The sequence below is a fragment of the Symphalangus syndactylus genome, chromosome 20, assembly GCF_028878055.3.
Source record: "Symphalangus syndactylus isolate Jambi chromosome 20, NHGRI_mSymSyn1-v2.1_pri, whole genome shotgun sequence".
In the NCBI taxonomy this organism is placed as follows: Eukaryota; Metazoa; Chordata; class Mammalia; order Primates; family Hylobatidae; genus Symphalangus; species Symphalangus syndactylus.
In genome coordinates, this window is record NC_072442.2 from 13,051,299 (window position 1) to 13,064,051 (window position 12,753).

Genomic DNA, 12,753 nt, shown 5'->3' on the forward strand with positions numbered 1-12,753 from the left:
CCCCAGGTTTTGAAAGATCGTACTATGTTGAGAATAGTCTGCAGGAGGGAAGTGATGGAAGCACACAGAACTGGTAAGAGGCTATTGAAATGATCCATGCAAGATATCATGGTGGCTTGAACCAGGTAGGCAGCCATGGATAAAGTGAGAGGGGGCAAAGTCTAGATATACTTAGAGATAGTGCCACCAGGATTTGTTAATAGACTGCATGTTGGGTGTGAGGGAAAGATAAGTCGATAATAACTTCAAAGTTTTTGACCTGAGCCATTGGAAAGAAAGATTTGTGATTAACTGAGCTGAAGAAACCCGAGGGAGGAACAAGTTTATTGAGAAAAACAGGTGTTTGGTTTTTGATATCTCAATTTTGAGGTGCCCAGTAAACATCTAAGAGGAAATACTAATTAGGCCATTGGGACCACCTTGTTGAACAGAGGGCTAGACTGTAGATTTAAATCTGCCTATAAACAATTTTTAAAGCAATGAGAGATGAGATCACTCAGAGAAGAGCAGCCACGCAAGTACTAAGACCTCAGGTGCTCCATGTTAAGAAGTGGGTAATCAAAATAGCTGCCGTTCATGCAGTGCTTACCAGGTGCCATGCTCTGTTCTAAGTGCTTCCATATATTAATTCATTTACTATCTTCACGGCAACCCCATAAGGTAAGAACTATTTATTATTCTTATTTGATAGATGAGACAACTAGGAGAAAGACATTAAGTAACTTTATTAAGATCACCTACTGACTTGCACAGCCAGGATTTCAACCTAGGCTTTCTGCCTTTAGAGTTTGGGCTTTTGACTGCTTTCTGACACTCTTCTGTAACTAGAAGAGAGATGCCAGCAACAGAGGAGACTGAGAAAGGACAGCTGGTGTGGGAGAAGGAAAAACAGGCAATGTGGGGTCCTGAGAGCCAACTGAAGAAAGTGTTTCAAGGAGGAGGGGTGGGATCACCCGTATCAAATGATGCTGGTAGGTCAAAAAAGATGAGGACTGACAATAGAATTCTAGATGACTTTCACAAATGCAGTTCAGTTGATGGGTGGCAGTAAAAGTCAGATTAGAGTAAGTTCAAGAGAGAAAGGGAATTTAAACAATGATCTTGACTATTCTTGAGAGAATTTTTGAAATAGAGGGGAACATCTAAATGGGCAGAAGCTGGAGGTGAATGTAGGATCAGCTGAAGTCTTTGTTTATTTTTTTAAAGAGGAGAACAAATAGCATAAAGCTGTTGAGAATTATCCACTAGAGAAGGAAATATTGATAGGGAAATAAAGATTTAAGAATATTGCTGCAGTGATGTCCTTGAGTAGTCAGGAGGTGTCCTTAGATGAGGAAAGCAACAACTCATTGACAGTGAGTGGAGGAGGCAGAGTCTGCAGGCACAGATGCTGGTAGTTGGGCAAGTGTAGTCATGGAACTTTGTGAACATTCTCTTCTAATTGCTTCAGTTCCTATGCCTCAATTTCCTCATCCATAAAATTGGAATCCCTCTCCCATGGTGGTTGTGAGCATTGAATAAGACAACATATGTAAAATGCTGGTGTGATGCCTGGTACAACTTATGAGCTCAAATTATAGGAATTCTTTCATCTTTGTCCTTATTGGTTATTATTATTAATTACCAGAATTTATTGAGCACTTACAATGTAGCAGACACTGATATAAGTACTTGGTATACATTCCTCACAAAATGGCATTTCCATGTTCATGGGGTCTTATTAAGGCTCTCTAAGCTCTTAGAAGGAACCAGTGTGTAACTTGGTTGACTGAGTACCTCTTCAGTTCTTCTCTTTGTATCTTAAATTCATTTACAAATTTATTTTTAAAGCCATGAGTGACGATATATCCCTTCATGTCATCCCCATGAGAGAAGACTTTCCAGGAACTTATCTGGTTGAGGTTTCTAACATTTGTTCATTCGCCCTGATTCATTGAGAGAGTAGTGTCCGGGATACAGAAGCATACTTTCCATCTAACGTGCTTTGTGGGATTAGATAGGGCACAGTAGACTGGGCTAAGCTATTTGCCAACCCTGGGTCTACTTTATGTTGGCTCCACTGGTAGAAAGTCCTTGAAACAGGGCAATAGGCATTTTTCCAAGGGCTGGGGCACAGGACAAGCTTTCTTCTGCTGTTTGTGGGGTAGTGGGAGGCAGGAGAGAAGTCAGTAAAGACCAGACCCTGAACATCAATGCTCTCAATTGGGAAAAGAGAAGTTAGGATGAGAATGCCCTAGAGATCTACTCAGGCATTAACACTGTGTATTTGTTTTTCATCACTTGAACACACTGTCTTTTAGGTTTTGAAGTGAATACAGATTTCTCTACTGAGGGTCTCCTTGTCAAAACCGGTCAGTCATGAGAAACCCCCAGCCTTTCTAAACGGAGAGCTTCCATGAAAGTAGATTCCCATTCTGTACTTACGAGGCTGTTACTAAGAATAAGCAGCAGAAGTCAGTGTCTTCTTCGTACTGAGCAATCTTGATCGATCTGTGGTTCTGTTTCCCACAAGTGAGAATTGGACATCCCAGAATTCTTACATGCTTGAGACCTGGAATTGAGGGCTGCCCCAAATATGTAGAAGTGTCATAACCTGTTTCCTCTGAGGAAGCAGTTAAGGTTCAAATGGACCGTTGGAATGATCCTGGTATTTTATAATACAACTACAAGGACTTTCATTAAGAGATAAGGAGTCCCCAAAGTGAACTGCTGCAGAGTGGTGGATCTTTATATTTCTTATGGGGTGCCTACTATGTGACATGCATTGAATGCAATTATTTATATATACTATCTCACTTACTTCTTGCAACCCTCCTATGGGGTAAGTATTATTATTTCTAATGTGCAGATGAAGAAAGAGATTCAGAGAGGACAAGGGCTTTGCCCAAACTCACACAGCTAAGAAGTGACAGAACTCACATTTAAACATAAGTCTACTTAAATTTCTATAAGCCCTGGTCTATTTGAAAGCCTTTAACTTTAAATGATATTACCTCCTTATTGATTTCCACAATGTTGAACATGTCCGAGGGTTGCAGAATCCTTCTATGACACTACGCCTATATGGCTTTACCTGGAGCCATATGCTGTAAGTTCATAAATAATGTCTCTTCAACTTAGTTAGGCTCACAGTGCCAATGTAGACAGATGATCTACGGCTTTGTATGGTATCATTGTTAGCTAATGTGTTACTTCATAGTCTTGGGTTGCCATCCCCTGGAGTGTTTTGATGCGATCAGTTGTCAGTTTAAGGTCTGTTGTTTCTCTCACCAGAAGCCCAGCCGGTGGAAGCTAACAGCCCCAAAGCCCTGCCTGTGTTAAGGGAGCTATCGAACACGGATAATGACATAAACGAGTCGGTGTTCATCTGGGGAATCTCAGACAAAGCAGCCCAGAGGAAAACCATCTCTGTCGATGAAGGTTTGTTTCATCTGCAACAGGAAAAGCAGCAGCAACAGCAGCAGCAGCAGCGCCTGGAGCCCGTGCACAGGCTGGGAAGAGGTAAAGGGAGGCTGCGGCTGCCGCATGTGAGTAGCATTTTATGATTTCTTTGCAGCTGGGAAAGGAATGCTGGGGAGGGGGCTCGGCCGTGAGGTGGGCATATGTGTGTGGGTTGGGGCTGGCAGCAATTAACAAGTGCATTTGAAATCTGTCCTCTTCTTCCAAAGGAGGTACAGGAGTGTGCCCACACGCACTTGCATTTTCTCTGCAGATCATAAAAAAAATATCAGCAGGTGGGAAATATTTTCTTTTTTTTCCTTCTTCTTCTTCAGTCTTTAAAGTAGGCTACATGGTGAAAGACATCGCTGTCCAGAAGAGCTTTCCCAGGTGAAAGAACTCCCTAGAGGCTTTCTTTCCCAAGTTTCTTTTGCAGATGTGTGGATCTCTATTTCTTTGCCATCATGCTCCTTTATCTGGAGGGGCGTTTACATCCCTCTAGCTGCAAAAAGATGAGGGTGACTTTTGTATCTGTGATTCTCGGCTGGAGTTGCCTGTAATAAACAGCACCAAATCCAATATGATTTAACCTCTCAGTTGTCAATGTTGAATGTGTTCAAAGAACACAGTCTGGGCACGAAAAAGCATGAGTTGCATTTTACCCATCCTCTCAGCCTGGGGAAAATAACGAGGTATTTCAGCATTGACACCTGTTTTGAACTATGGGAAAGTTTTTTCTTTTCCTTTCTTTTCTTTTTTTTAAATTAAGCCCTGAAATTTGCTATCTGTGAACACTGGATAGATTGAAGTTGAAAGGAGACAGGTGAGAATGATTTTGCTGTAAACTACTTTTGCGGTGAGCATCAGGTTGTCTTAGCATAGGAAAGTGCTGTATACCTTTGGGTAATGGTCGTTACTAATGCTAAATAATGTGCTGAGCAAAAGTATATCTGGTCATAAAGTTGTCTGTATCCTGGTTATCTGAAGACACAGGATCCCCCTCCCTGCCCTGCTTCTTTCTTTCTTCAGAGGCTTTGATGTTTCTCAGCATGTCATGCTGAATGTCTGGATACTTGGGCATCTGCAGTAAATGCATACTAGTTCATCTCCAAGACAGGGGGAAAGGGGGAGAAGGAAGGAGCAAGGGAGGAGCACTCGGCTTATCCTTAGAGCTGGCTTTGGGCAGCTGCGTGTAATGAGGGTTGGAGTCTGAGGCACTCTGCACTGGGACTTGGCCAGGAGTGGCGTGATCGGCTGGACGCTTGGATGCATAACTGAATGCTGTTATGCAGGACAGTCAGGGCCCCAGCTCCCAAGTTGCTATGGGATATACAATGAAATATGAACCGGGGGATGTGAACTGGGGAGAAGAAGGAACCATCTGTCTTCTACAAGGAATCCTTTCACCGAAGCAATTCTCCCCACGCTTTCCCCTGCCCCGTGACACATGGGGGTAAACGGAGAAAGCTGTTCAAATCAGGTGCTAAGTAGCAAGAGGGCTCAAGTGGCCGTCCAAGTGGACAGGGCTCAATGCTAGGGGCCAGCACCGTATCTGGACCCTCCCATGACACAGTGGTGTGCCTTGGCAGACAGGTTGAGAAGACCTAATTTAAGCAACCCAGGAAAAGCCAACAAAATGGGGCAATATGAATAATCTGATGCCTGTGACTCTATTTTTTCCTGTTACTATTAATGCATTGCAGAAACGTTACAGTGTTTTTAAGAGATCTTCTCCTAATCTCACCTCTTTAGCACCTCTGATTTTTCCCTGTGCCATCTCCCAATCTTTGTCCATGTATTCATTTTTGACACAGTTGTAACCACGGTTTAGATATTTGTATTTGTTTTGCTTTATTCCCTAGTATTATTCCATAATACTTTCCCTTACTCCAGTACAACTTTCATATAGATTATCAGCTGTGTTTGGATTGAATGAATTAATCCCTGATATGGATATGCTGTAATCTGTTTAGCAATTGTTGGATATAATTAAATTGCTTATAGTTTTTTTCATAATTATAATGCCACTTATGAATATTTCTGTGCCCAAAGCATTTTTACTTCCTGGGGGGATGAATTCTTAACATTGATATTACTAAGAAAATATGAATTCTTTATGGCTTTTCATGCCTATTACCAGACTCTTCTCTGAAACGTGTTTCTGTTTTCCGAAATCATCAATAGTATGGTCCAGATAAACACCAATTATCTAGAGCCTGATGCACATTAGATTCTTCATTTTTTTCTCTCCCTAAATTAGGAGTTGTAAAATTATACTGGCCCCCTTTTTTAAAACTTGCTTTGAGTCCTAGTGAGCCAAGCATTCTTGTCCTCCCCAGGACAGGCCTGCAGCTTCCCAGGTGCCTTCACTCTGTCCATGACAGGCACGAGGAAATCAAGCATCAAGCTCAGCAGCCTCTCATTTCCATCCCTGTAAAGGATGAAGAAAGGAAAGGTAGAAAATCTCTATCCTGTACCAGGGCACCTGAAAATAATGAGCCAGGGTATGCAGGAGGGGAAGCCAGCCTAGAATATTTCCAAGCCCTAGAGCTCAATCCTGGCAGATGCCTTGGGGCCTCTGTCTTCCTTCCCTCCCCTAACAGAGCCAGCATAGAGCTAAGAGCACTTCTTGGGCAGGATTTGAAGCTGATGTCTGGCAGAGTGGGTGTGGGGTTTAGGGGAAGGTGAAGACTAGCAAAGGTAATCAGGGGAAAAAAGGAACATGTCTTATGGTTTCCACTGCCCTGTAATGATCTCACAAGTGCATGTGCTTTAGTGATGGAGGCCAGACAGGGCGTAAGGGTTTCTGAATGTTAACCCTTATCAAATCAGATTTGTAGAATACTTCTTTTTCAGTTTCTACCTGCTGTGGGGACAATTTTTTCAAGTTATCTTTTATTTTCTCCTCCTTTGTGTCTTATCCATTTGGAGATTAATCTGTGCTTCCCTGACCTCCTAGGTAACTCACTTATAAATTGCTTCAGTGATAATCTCTTTTATTCATTCAATAATGATTTGTGCAAAGGCCAAGAGTGCCCAGTGGCAACCACACAGCGGCTCAGCATGCATTTGCCCACCCTGACCTGCACAAGTGGGAAATAACTGTGTCTTGGAGGCAAGACTTTCCTACCATATAGAAGCGGGTTTGATAAATGTGATTTTTTTCAGAAGCTTTACTGACTTTTTCAGTCTGCAAGGGCTTATTAGAAGAAGCACTGCTTTACAAAACTGGGGAGCTACTGGAAGCTGGACTCTGATCTGAGTGTGATTTCAAGTGGAAGTGGTGGGGCAGTGGTTCAGGAAGGAAAGGACACCTAGGACGGACAGACCAGGAGAAATGGCATGCCTGTGGCCTGCAGAAAAGAATAAAGCTTTTGTCCGCTAAGGAGAGGATAAGAGGCTTTTCAACGGTAGTATTTAAGAAAGACATTAGGACGACTTTCTAAATGGTAACACTTCTCAATCTTTAGTGTATTATTGGTTTAGGGTCTAGCTTTTCTGCAAAATTATATTCAGGAGGGCAAGTGTGGTTTCAGCTTTATTCACTGCATGCATTCCCATCTCTCACCTAATAATGAGAGCTTCCACTTAGGGCTTGCTGTGTGTGTTGGCCATGCTTTAAGTGTTCTAGCTACATTGTTTCATGTCATCCTCACAACAACCCTATGTGGTGTGCACTATTATTATTGCCCTTTTACAGGTTTAAAAACTGAGAAACAAGGAAGTTATACCAGAGAGTAAACGGGGTCTCACGTATGCCAGCCAGCAGATAAGAAGGCATTGCAGAATAGAAAAGGGTCTCATGCCACTTGAAAGATGTAGGACCACAATTTGAGTCCAAACAGTCTAGCTCCAGATTCTGCATTCTTAATCACTGGACCATCAACTCATTTAACATGGGATGAGGGAATGATCAAAAGTCTAAAAGAGCATTGAAACACTACTGTGTAGCTAAAATGTACTAGTAATAATAATTATAACAGTAATGATGATGAGGTCACAATAGTGACTAATGCTATTTACTATGTACCGGATACTTTTCATAGGGGCTTTGAGCATATATTATTTTACTTTTTTTATTTCTAATATTTGTGGGTACATAGTAGGTATATATATCTGTGGGGTACATGAGATACTTTGATGTGGGCATAAAATTTGTAGTAATCACATCAGGATAAATGGGGCATCCATCACCTCATGCCTTTATCCCCCACCCCACCTCACTACCCTTCCCAGCCTCTGGTAACTATCCTTCCACTGTCTATCTCCATGAGTTCAATTGTTTTAATTTTTAGCACCCACAAGTGTAAGTGAGAGCATACAAAGTTTGTCTTTCTGTGCCTGGCTCATTCCACTTAACATAATCACAACTTCAGTTCTCTCCATGGCATTGCAAATGACAGGATCTCATTCCCTTTTATGGCTAAATAGTACTCCGTTGTGTATATGTACCACATTTTCTTTACCATTCATCTGTTGATGGACACTTAGGTTGCTTCTAAGTCTTGGCTATTGTGAACAGAGCTGCAAAAAACATGGGAGTGCAGGTATCTCAAATGTACTGATTTCTTTTCTTTGGGGTATATACCCAGCAGTGGGATTGTTGGATTTTATGGTAGCTGTATTTTTAGTTTTTTTGAGGAAACTCCAAACTGTTCTTCACAGCGATCGTACCCATTTACATTCCCGGCAACAGTGCACGTAGGCTCCCTTTTCTCCACATCTTCACCAGCATTTGATGTTGGTTTTTAATCAATTTCCTTAATTAATGAGGGAAAAAAAGTATTCTTTAAAAAAATTATTTCAATCACTTTTGGAGTACAAGTGGTTGAGTTCTACAGTGGTGAATTCTGAGATTTTAGTGCACCTGCCATCCAAGTAATGTACGTTGTACCTAATGTGTAGTTTTTTATCCCTAGCCACCCTTCCTCCCTCCCTCTTGTGATTCTCTAAAGTCCATTATATCACTCCATATTAAAAAGTAAAAAAAAAATAGATGTTGGCTTGGATGTGGGGAAAAGGGCACGCTTATACACTGCTGGTGGGAATGTAAATTAGTAGAACCTCTATGGAAAAACAGTATGGAGATTCCTTAAAGAGCTGAAAGTAGATCTACCATTTGATCCCAGCAATCCCACTACTGGGTATGTACCCAAAGGAAAATAATTCATTATATGAAAAGGACACTTAAATATGTGCATGAATTTTTATTTAATCCTCGCAACAGCCATGAAAAATAGCCACCATCCATATCTCTTATTTCACCAAGAAACTCACTCAGGTTTTGAGATGTTTTGCAACTTGTCCCGGGTCATAGAGCTAGTGAGTCTGACCCTGATGCCTATTACAGCCGTGTCTCAGAGACATTGCGGGTTGGTTTCAGACCACCAAAATAAAGTGGATGTTGCAATAAAAAAACTCACATGATTTTTTGGTTTTCCAGTGCATATAAAAGTTATATTTAAACTATTCTGTAGTCTATTAAGTGTACAATAGCATTATGTCTAAAAAATCAATGTATATACCTGAATTTAAAAATACTTGATTGCAGACTGAGCATGGTGGCTCACACCTGTAATCCTAGCACTTTTGGAGTCTGAGGCAGGTGGATCACTTGAGTCTAGGGGTTCAAGACCAGCCTGGACAACAAAAAATACAAAAATTAGCCAGACTAATACAAGAATTAGTCCCGGCTACTCAGGAGACTGAGGTGAGAGGATCACTTGAGCCTGGGAGGTTGAGGCTGCAGTGAGGTGTGATCACACCATTGCACTCCAGCCTGGGTGACAGAGCAAGACCCTGTCTCAAAAACAATAAAAATAAAAATAAGTAAATACAAATAAAAAACTTAAATTGCTAAAGAATACAAATGCTCATCTGAGCCTTCAGTGAGTCATAACATTTTTGTTCATCATTAATGGCCGCTGACTGATCAGGGTGGTGGTTGCTGAAGGTTGAGGTGACTGTGGCAATTTCTTTTTTTTTTCTCTGATTTTCTTTGATTCGGGGGCGCATGTGGCTGTTTATTACATGGATATATTGCATACTGGTGGGGATTTGGCTTCTAGTGTACCCATTACCCAAATAGTAAACATTGTACCTGATAGGTAGTTTTTCAACCCTTGCCCACCTCCCATTCTCCTCCCTTTTGGAGTCCCTAGTGGTGTTCATTATCTCCATCTTTATGTCCATGTGTACCCATTGTTTAGTTCCCACTTATAAGTGTGAACATGTGGTATTTGGTTTTCTGTTTCTGAGTTAGTTCACTTAGGATAATGGCCTCCAGCTTCATTCATGTTGCTGCAAAGGACATGATTTCATTCTGTTTTATGGTTGTGTATTATCCCATTATGTCTGTGTGTGTGTGTATTATTCCATTATGTCTGTGTGTGTGTGTATTATTCCATTATGTCTGTGTGTGTGTATATATATGTGTGTATGTATGTCTGTGTGTGTGTGTGTGTGTGTGTGTGTGTATGCCTAATGTGGTATGTGTGTGTGTGGGGTATATATACATATATATGTATGTATGTATGTATATATATTTTCTGTATCCTGTCAATCACTGATAGACACGTACTTAGGTTGGTTTCACGACTTTGCTGTTGTGAATGATGCTGCAATGAACATATGAGTACAGGTGTCTTTTTATATAATGATTTCTCTTTCTTTGGGTAAATACTCAATAGTAAGATTGCTGGGTTGAATGGTAGTTCTATTTTTAGTTATTTGAGAAATCTCTATGCTGTTTTCCATAGAGGTTGAAATAATTTACATTCCCACCAACAATGTATAAGCATTTCCTTTTCTCCATATCCACATCAACATCTGTAGCTTTTAGACTTTTTAATAATAGCCATTCTGACTGGCATAAGATATCTCATTGTGGTTTTAATTTGTGTTTCTCTGACAATTATTTATGTCGAGCATTTTTTCATGGTGTTTTTTCTTTTGCTGCTTATATTTCCTCTTTTGAAAAATATCCGTTCATGTTCTTTGCCCAGTTTTTAATGTTTTTCTTTTTTCTTGTTGAGTTGTTTGAGTTCCTTGCAGACTCTGGATATTAGTCCTTTGTCAGAAGCACAATTTGCAAGTATTTTCTTCCATTCTGTTGGTTGGTTGTTTACTCTATTGATTCTTTTCTTTTGCTGTGCAGAATCTTTTTATTTTAATTAAGTCCCATACTGCTAAAAGTAATCTACAGATTAACACAATCTTTATGAAATTACTAATGTCATTTCTTACAGAATTAGAAAAAACAATTTTAAAGTTCACATGAAACCCAAAAAGACCCTGAATAGCCAAAACAATTCTAAGCAAAAAAAAAAAGCCAGAGGGATCGCATTGCCTGACTTCAAATTATACTACAAGGCTGCAGTGACTGAAACAACATGGTTCTGATATAAAAATAGACACGTAGATCAATGGGACAGAATAGAGAACCCAAATATAAAGCCAAGTGCCTACAATCAACTGATCTTTGACAAAGTTGACAAAAATAAGCAATGAAGATAGGACAGTCTATTCAATAAATAGTGCTGGGAAAACTGGCTAGACATATGCAGAAGAATGAAACTGGACCCCTATCCCTTACCATATATAAATAATTAACTCAAGATGAATTAAGACTTAAATGTAAAACCTGAAACTATAAAAATCCTAGAAGGAAACCTAGGAAAAACTCTTCTGGACATTTGCCTAGGCAAAGAATTTATGATGATGACTCCAAAAGCAAATGCAACAAAAATCAAAATAGATAAATGGGCGATTTTAAAAAATAACAGTGAAGTTTGCTGCATTGATTGATTCTTTCTTTCACAAAATATTTCTCTGTAGCATATTTTGTTTAATGGCATTTTGTCCACAGCAGAACTTCTGTCATAATTTGAATCAATTATCTCAAACCCTGCTACTGCTTTATCAACCCAAGTTTATGTATTTTCAAAATCCTTTGTTGTCATCTCAACAATGTTCACAGCATCTTCACTGGGAGTAAATTCCATCTAAAGAAACCACTTTCTTTGCTCATGCATAAGAAACAACTCCTCATCCACTCAAGATTTATCATGAGATTGCAGCAATTCAGTCACACCTTTAGGTTCCACTTCTAATTCTAGTTCTCTTGTTCTTTCCACCACATCTGCAGTTACTTCCTCCACTGAAGGCTTGGATCCCTCAAAGTCAACCATAAGGGATGCAATCAGCTTCTTCAAAACTCCTGTTAATGATACTTTTACCTTCCCCCATGAATCACAAATGTTCTTAATGGCATCTAGAATGGGGAATCCTTTCCAGAAGGCTTTTGATTTAGTTTGTCAAGCTCCATCAGCAGTGATATACTTAAGAAGTATATTTCTTAAATAATAAGACTTGAAGGCTGGGCACAGTATATACAGCAGCAATAGACTTAAGAAGTATATTTCTTAAATAATAAGACTTGAAGCCTGGGCACAGTGGCTCATGCCTGTAATCCCAGCACTTTGAGAGGCAGAGGCGGGCAGATCACTTGAGGTCAGAAGTTCGAGACCAGCCTGGCCAACATGGTCAAAACTAGTCTCTACTAAAAATACAAAAATTAACCAGGTCTCGTGCCACACGCCTGCAGTCCCAGCTACTTGAGAGGCTGAGGCAGGAGAATCACTTGAACCCAGGAGGCAGAGGTTGCAGTGAGCCAAGATTGTGCCACTGCACTCAGCCTGGGCAACAGAGTGAAACTCTGTCTCAAAAAAAAAAAAAAAATGTGTTGAAATAACTCCTTGATCCATGGGCTGCAGAATGGGTGCTATGTTAGTAGGCATGAAAACAACATTAATTTCCTTGTAGATCTCCATCGGAGATCATCTTCATCTCCATCAGAGCTCTTCAGTAACTAGATGCATTGTCAATGAGCAGTAATATTTTGAAATAACTCTGTTTTTCTGAGCAGTACTTTTCAACAGTGGATTTAAAATATTTAGTACACCATGCCGTACACAGGTGTGCTGTCTGTCATTTGGGCATTATTTTACATTATTTGCGTAGCACAAACAGTAGATTTAGCATAATTTTTAAAGGCCCTAGGGTTTTGGGAATGATAAATGGACAATGGCTTCAACTTAAAGTCACCAGCTGCATTGGTCTCTAACAAGACAGCCAGTCTGTCCTTTGAAGCTTTGAAGCCAAGCATTGACTTCTCCTCTCTAACCATGAAAGTCCTAGATGTTACCTTCTTCCAATAGAAGGCTGTTTCGTCTGCATGGAAAATCTGTTGTTTAGTGTCGCCACCTTCATCAATGATCTTAGCTAGATCTTCTAGAAAAATTTCTGCAGCTTCTA

The 12,753-nt window shown here is 40.3% G+C and overlaps 1 protein-coding gene across 1 annotated transcript in view; it reads left to right on the plus strand.

Moving 5' to 3' along the window:
- Positions 1–12,753, plus strand: part of ANKFN1 (ankyrin repeat and fibronectin type III domain containing 1) — a 465,421-nt gene that overhangs the window by 3,568 nt on the left and 449,100 nt on the right. The window contains exon 2 of the mRNA XM_055257387.2: positions 3,274–3,527. The gene's annotated coding sequence lies outside the window, so the exon portion shown is untranslated. The remainder of the gene's footprint in view (positions 1–3,273; positions 3,528–12,753) is intronic.